A 7871-nucleotide genomic window follows, 5' to 3' on the forward strand; every position below is an offset into this window, starting at 1 on the left:
CTTTTTCGTGCCCCCTTTCAGAAGCTCGAAAGAAGCCCTACAGTTCGGACTCCCACAGTTCTGAATCAAAAGTAAGAAAAAGTATACCTCTTGAAGAGGAATGAACCCTTAAGTCAAAAACCACCAATTTCACACTCTCAAGTGCTTCAAGAGCTCAAATTCAAGCTCAAATCATCTCAGCAAGAAGTTCTTTAGGTTTGGTTTAGAGTGCTTGAGTAAAGGCTATGCAAGTTGTAAAAGAGAGAGAGAATTGTAGAGAGAGAGGATATTTCCAAAATTTTTCTCACTCATAAAATGTTTCTAACCTTGAAACCAAGAGAGAAGGTCCTCAATATATAGAAAACAAGAGCCTCTGGTTGAAATATCTATATAGAGACAGGTGGAGCTTTATGGAAACAGCTGGAGGAAAATATTTGCAAAAAAAATCTATTTTTTGACACTTGTGGCCGGCAGGCCACTAGTGATGAACGGAAAAACACATTAGTGGACGGCACCCCCTCAAAAGTGGGTCAATCTACTCAAAAAAAGGTCAAAATTTTCACCACTGGCCGACAGCCCACTATTTGTGGCCGGCCACAAAAATCAGCTTCCCAGGCCCGACTTCAAATAAGCATATCTCCTTTATTTGAAATCCTTTTCAAGTCATTCTTGCATCTAAATTGAAGCACCGGAAGTCTACTTTCCAATGATGGTAGCCTCATATCTAAATTCTAAGTGTGAAAAGAGATATGTCGATTTTAGTGAAAGCTACTCAGTTTTGGCCTACCTAATTGTTGTCTAACTCTTCCCCCAACTAGTTTTCTTCCCTCTCCTCTAATTTTCTTCAACTCCAAACCTCTAAATAAAATGTTTTAAAGATTTTTTTCAACTAGTTCACCTCCCTTTCATTTATTTCCACTTTGTCCTTGCTCGGTTTACCGAAAAGTATAATTTTAACGAAATGCGAGCCTCGGAACATCATGGAAACTTTTTCAAGAATATTTTGAAAGAGAGGGTTTTGAGGTCTAAAATAATTTTGGTCAAAATAGTTTTGATCCAAAATGGGGTGTCAGGTTGGGATTTAGAAGCTCTTCTTGTTGAAGAAATTAAACGTTGACACATCACAACTCATCATCGAGTGATCAATCGGTGGCGCCCAAGTTTTAAGAGCGGTCAAAAATGGGGTATCTACAGGTTTGTAATAGTTAATTAACTAGCTTAGCTTTAATTAGTTAGCTAGTTAGTTCATTTGAACTCTCCTTCGTGAGAGCGCAATGTTGTAATAATGTGTATGTCTTCCAACCCCACATCTTTCTCCCTTTTGTTTAACTGCTTAGGATGGTTAGATTAAGGCATCATGTTTTGTTTAGCATTCCCCATGTTCGCATCCACTTGTTTTGCATGCACCAAGGCTCGGTTCATCATTCTAACTTGCATTGTCGTTTAATTACTTCTTTGGAAAATGTGCTTAGACTGCATGCTATCAAAATGATTCATATTCCATATTAGTAGCCGAGCCTAGTAATTGCATATCGCATGTGTTGCATTAGTCATATTACATAAGTTAGGATCATCCATTGTTCTAACTATTTCATTTTTTTGGCTTAGAGTACTAGGTGAGCATTTTTGTGCTTTAGCATATCGTATGTGTGTGATTGTTGCCATGTCTAGTATGCTTTCCATGAGGCTAAAGCTTAAATCATAAATTTCCTGAATACCTGTGGATAAAGACTAGTTTCTTGAATTTGAATAATTTGAGTAATGTTTATATGCGATCACTTTTTTAAGTGGTACGTATTTAAAACAATTTTCAAGACAAACATGAATCGAAATGTTCCAATTCTTACAATGTAGTCTATACTTGTGTTTGTGCACATCACATAGTAATGCTAGCCTAATAAATCGGAACAAGAGCATATAATGTAAATAAGATTCATATCATGATTAGTAGAGGCTGACCTTTGATCGGGCGAGCGGGGGTACTCAATTCATCACCTTCCCCTCTCATACCTAAGTTCCCAAGTCGAGACAACCTTGGTGATGACGGACACGTGGCCTTTTGGCACGAGTCATGGGTTTCCTAAATTTTCCAAAAATATTTAGGTGGCGACTCTGTATCTGGCAAAGCAGTCCATTTTTGGCAGTTTGATTCAAAATTGATTTTCCAAAAGATTTGCTGGATTTGGACTCTTTGGTATTTATGTATTTCACATTGCACTTGTGAGATCAGATTTAGAACCGTGAGAGTTCGATACTGTAGGGCTTATTCATCTTCCAAAAGAGGGCACAAAAAGTCGAGCTAAAAAGCTCAACGTTGATGAAATCACAAGCCTCTTGGGTCAAAGAAGGCCCTTGACATGATCTACAATCTATCTCAAAGGACCAAGATGAGAAGGTACCTCTAGGTGAGTAGATCTAAAGATCTAAGTGAGAGAAGTTGAGTTTTGAGAGAAAAAGAGAGAAGTCACGAGTAAAGAGGGAAAACAAAAGGAAATAATGAGAGGAATGTGTTTTGGAGCCTATTTATAGTGGCTAGGTACTAATAGAATAATAGCCCCAAGGTCAACAAAAGGAATAAGTCAAAACCCCCAAAAAGTAGAGCCCAAAATCATCTCAAAAATTTGGAAAATACACACAGGGGTCGACCCTCAAGATAGTGGTGTCGACCCTTAAGAAGAAAATGCTGAGACACTAATGTGTGCAACAGACAAGGGTCGACCCTAGGAAACCGTGGTGTCGACCTTACATTTCAGTAAACAACTCAAAACAAAACAGCAAACAAGGGTCGACCCTAGGAAGACTGGTGTTGACCCCCAAAGTTGAACAAAACATGAAAATGAATGCAGTGTCAAGACTGGTGTCGACCTTTGAAGTTAGAACCAAACATGAAAGAAAGAAGAACAACCGCTACAGATATGGTTACTAGGTTCAAAAGCAATAAAAGGGTCAGGTTCCACCCAGAATCGCTCTAATGCTTACAAATACTAAATATAACACATCATATTCTGAATGGTCATATGGTTTTTATTGTGAAATCCTCAATTCTGGTTGTCAAAACATCAAACGCTATAGGTGAAATTTTGGTGAAGTGTGATATGAAACACATAATATGTGTGTCTTTTCAAAATATTTTAGGCTGTAAATCTTCACATCATATTAAGTAGAATGTCTAGCTTTTGATTAGTTTATTTTGTGCATGTTCTTATTGTGTGTTAATGATTTTTTGAATATTCACATTGTGCATTATAATTTATGCACATGTTCACATCATGGAATCTATGGACATTTGAATATGAATATAATTTCATCGGCATCATTATAATTTCCTCGTCATGGCCATGTAAATATCATAATTGTATTTTATTTACGATTTTGTAAATGTTCACATCATGAAATCCATGAACATTTTTCTCGTCATGATATTTTGAACATTCATATTGTGAGTTGTCATTGTGAACATTCATATTATGATTGTGGACGATGTTTTAAATGTAAGGTATGTGAACATTCATAATTGGCAATTGACCGAATGTAGACTTCTAATATCAAAATCAAATATGAACAAATACAAAATTGAATGTGCAAAATTATCACACATTGATAATTATAATTTCAGTTCACATTGTCAATCTTTTCTTTTTTACATATTCAATTGAGATCTTCATTGATAAATCTCGTTAAATAGATTTCAAATATATAAATTTCATAAAAAAAAATCAACAAAAGTTAGGAATTTTTAAAGTTTAATATACAAAAAGCAAAAAATAGTTCAAATTAGCGTACACTGTAATCACATATTAGGTTGGTAAGGGTTTAGAAAATATCTGTAAGGGTAAAATTGTCCATAAAAGACCTCTTATGGGAATTAGAATTTGGTGGATCAAATCTAAAAAATAATAGGATTTAATGGGAATACAAAAATATCATATAGATTAATTGGGACACAAGTGCATGAAAGGAAATTTTTCACTACATTCCCCTTAAATAATTCATAGAACTTATTTAATCAACAAGAGCCATGAAAATAGATTAAAATAGTTAAACTTGTAAAACTAACAAGTAAACCCAACTTGTAAAGTACAAGAAAATACCAAACTAATTCTAAATCATGTCTTTTAACTATGCTCTATTAAATCATGGGCAAATTACAATGATGGTCCTTGTAATTTACCCCTAATGCCATTTTGGTTTCTACATTTTCAATTGGCTCAATTTTAACCATTTATTTTAGATTGTATTTCAATTTGATCCAATTAATAATATGGTTAGTGTTTTTTAAGGAAAATTATCACTAAATTAGTTGAGATTAACTAACTGAGTTGAGTAAGCTTATAATTTTGCATTTAAAAATATGCCGTGTGACACTTATGAGCATGTTTTGTATAAAAAAATGTTGAGATTTGCAATTAATTAGACCAAATTGAGATAAAATCATAAATTCAGGGTTAAAATCGAGCTAATTGAAAGTACATGGACTAAAATCACACAAGGGGTAAAGTACAGGGATTACCGTCGTAATTTGCCTTAAATCATTATCAAGCTAACTACAATTTTTTTTTTTCAAATTTCATACATTAATATTTTATCATTGTCTAATCAATCTAATATTTATAATAAAAATCAAATATGACAAGAAGTACACTTGTAAATAGTAGAAGATCAAAAGCCCTAATTTAATATTCTCTATTTTCTCAAACTCGTGCAAGTATAACAATATCGAAATCAATATTCATCTAATCTCTTAAAAAGCAACATTCTAACTCAAGTGTGATTTTTGACGAGAAATAAGAACCCGGGGCGGGAAGGAACATACGCTAGCCGGAGTAGTCGCTCTGGAGCAAGTTCTTCAACTGGATCAATGCATGTATGGATCCTAAAAAAATCCCGAAGACAAAGCATGTTGATTTTCTCAAATAATATCAAAAAAATAAATAGAGAGCATTTCATCAAAGACTTTCCAAACAAGAAGGATAGAACATGAAAGGCATTTATAATCTTGAGATACACTCTCTAATCATATTATATTATTTATAAAATAAACCTAACATGCATTCAAAGCAATAACTTTGAGAAAATCATTATCTCTTAAAAAGCCATTTTTACAAAATACATAAGATAGGAGGTGGGGTTGATATATGCTCTCACTTTGAGCACCAATGGCTCTAACTTCTTTAAGTTATTCTTGAGAGCATTCAATGTTCTTCACAAAAACCCAAAATAAACTCACTTTATTCTTACTAATCCACTCCTTAAAACATCTAAATAAGCACGAAAGTCTTAGATCTTAGGGAAAATTGCATTTCACCCCTAACATATTGACTTTGGGATAAAGTGTCTCAACTTAGTCTAAGTTTCCTTACCTACAATCTCCAACCCACATACCAGTTCTCTACTGAACAAAGGAATTTCTCTTTTAAAACAAGTCTTGCCTAGGCTACATTATGCTTCTTGCCCTATTCCTTCATTTCCCGGTGAGTATTTAGATGAACTTGGTTTAACCAATTGGGTTCCTCAAACCTCAACCATGCATGATATGATGACATTTCTCACTGAAACAAGTAAACCTTAGGTATAGTGTCACAAAAAGCTTGCATGTGCCCCCACTAGTACCTAGGCAACACAGAGACTTTAAGTACACCAATGCATGCAATGCAATAACATATAATTGAAAATAAAAGTTATATCATGGAGCTTGAGTCAAGGTTTCATAAAATCCCCAGCAGAGTCGCCAAAAACTGTAACATGCCTGGGCAGTACCCGTCCGCGTTAAACAGTTCAGACCCTCGAATTCTTTGATCTAGTCTCACAAGTGCAATGTGAAACATAGATGAAAGTCCCGATTTGGAAACTTTTATAGAAAATCCATTTTAGTGCAAAACCATTGCCAAAAATGGACTAGATCACTAGATCTTAGAGTCGCCACCTAATATTTTGAAAAAATTAGGAAACCCATGACTCGTGCCAAGACCACTGTTCCTCATAACCAAAGATACTTAGCTCGGAACCTTAGGTATGAGAGGGAAAGGTCATTAATGAGCACCCCCGCTAACCCGATCAAAGATCAGCCTCTACTAAACCATGATATGAGTTTTATTGACTTTATATGTTCATGTTCCGACTCTTTATATATATCCTAAAATTTACCATGTGAAGCATACAAGTATAGACTATGTCATTCATTTTGAAGCAAATTGATTTCATATATTTTGAAAGAGTTTTGAAAATGTACAACCCAAATAAATTGAATTTACAAACATGAAAATTAACATCATTTCAAATTAAGCGACACAACCTCCATCCACCGGCATTCATACACTTATATCAAATAAGCAAGTAGCCACATGGCAGGATACTTAAACATAGTAAGAAAACACGCACCAACAGGATGCTAAAGCATAAAACTTACATGTTTATCGACGTCCCGCAAACAGCTACAAAATAAAGTTAGCAACAAATATACATGATCTTATATACAAAATCCTAATGCAATTCACACATGAGATGCAACTAAAGATTCAGCTTCTAAGATATGACATGTGAATCATTTCAAGAACATGAGGTAGCGTACATAATCACATAGGAATTGATTAAATTCACAAATGCAAACTTAGCTTAATCAAGATGCATGAAACATGGATGCAAAGCATAGATAGGATGAAAAATCAAAATATGATGCTTATGCACAAATAAGGAAAGCAAGGAAAAGAACGGGATAGAAAGAAGCGGGGAGGGGAATTATTACAACACTTTAAATAAATAATTACAAACCAAAGAAAGGAGGGAGAAGCAAAAATATTACAACAAAATAAAAACCTCACAAAACACTCAAATAAAAAAAACAACATAGAAGCTTCATGTGCCTTGGAGACCACTGGGAATTGGTATGCTCAACATCGCAAGACTACTCCATTCTGTCCATAAGAAGTTAACCAGCCAGCTACCAACTAGGCCTAGCAAAACCAGTCTTGTTGCAAATTCTAGAAAATGAACAAATAAAAAATATGTAGATGGCTCAACTAACCACTTCTGGTTAGATTACAATACTACTAATATGAAATTAAAACAAAAAAACAAATATAAGAGAGAAAATGCAAGAAAATGAAAAAAATTGAAATTCACCTTCCAAAGAAAGAATGAACTTCTTGATTTTTCACACTTCCTTTTGATCACTCTCAAGGTTGTGAATTATGTTCTCAATCCTCCATTCGAAAATTTGAAATTTTAGCTAGAATGACAATTTTGAGTTGTCTAACAGTGTGTATGGGGAAGATGGTGAAAACCCAAATTTCACATTCACTCTAGTTTTCTCACTTTTGACACAAATTGAGCACTCCTTGATCAAAGCTACATAAGTTGGCTATGAAGGAGTTTTGGGGATCAACTACAGTGTAAGGATGATATATCAGTGTTCTTGAATCAAATAATAGTGTATAGTAGTGTAATGGAATTCATAGCTTAGACTTCTCAAAGCTTAGACTCTCTCCCTTATTATTCTACTCTTTCTTCATCCAAATCTCCCCCTCTCTCTCATTTCAGACCTCTATGTATATAGGCATCGTAGGTAGAACGTGGAGCATATCAGTGGAGTCAACCAAAGATAGAATAGACAGCGGAGCACTACTGGGTTAATGGATCAAGCACTCCCTTTGCTTTAGCTTTATCTTTTTTGAAGGGTCAGGTTCTTTTAGCAATGGAGGTTGAGTATATATGCATTTGCTTTAGCTCTCTCTTTTTTGAAGGGTCAGGTTCTTTTCGCTCCAGGTGCCCTAAGGATCCAAAACACTTGTCTAAAATTGGCTTAGGGTCAAGAAGTGAAGCTTAAATTCTATCTTTTTTACTGAAGATTACGTGAGAAACGTATTCTGATTTTCATCATCGGGTAATCAAAAAAA

At 34.6% G+C, this 7871-nt stretch overlaps 1 long non-coding RNA gene across 1 annotated transcript; it reads right to left on the reverse strand.

Annotated features, from left to right (window-relative positions):
* Positions 1–4572: 4572 nt before the first annotated feature.
* LOC145795243 (uncharacterized) lies at positions 4573–7629 on the reverse strand. Its single transcript, XR_014335836.1, has 2 exons — positions 7099–7629; positions 4573–6956 (listed from the first exon to the last, which is right to left on the reverse strand). It is a non-coding gene; the product is annotated as an uncharacterized LOC145795243 (long non-coding RNA).
* Between the last annotated feature and the right edge of the window lie 242 nt (positions 7630–7871).

The sequence above is a fragment of the Camellia sinensis genome, chromosome 7, assembly GCF_055761805.1.
Source record: "Camellia sinensis isolate YWXY chromosome 7, ASM5576180v1, whole genome shotgun sequence".
Lineage (NCBI taxonomy): Eukaryota > Viridiplantae > Streptophyta > Magnoliopsida > Ericales > Theaceae > Camellia > Camellia sinensis.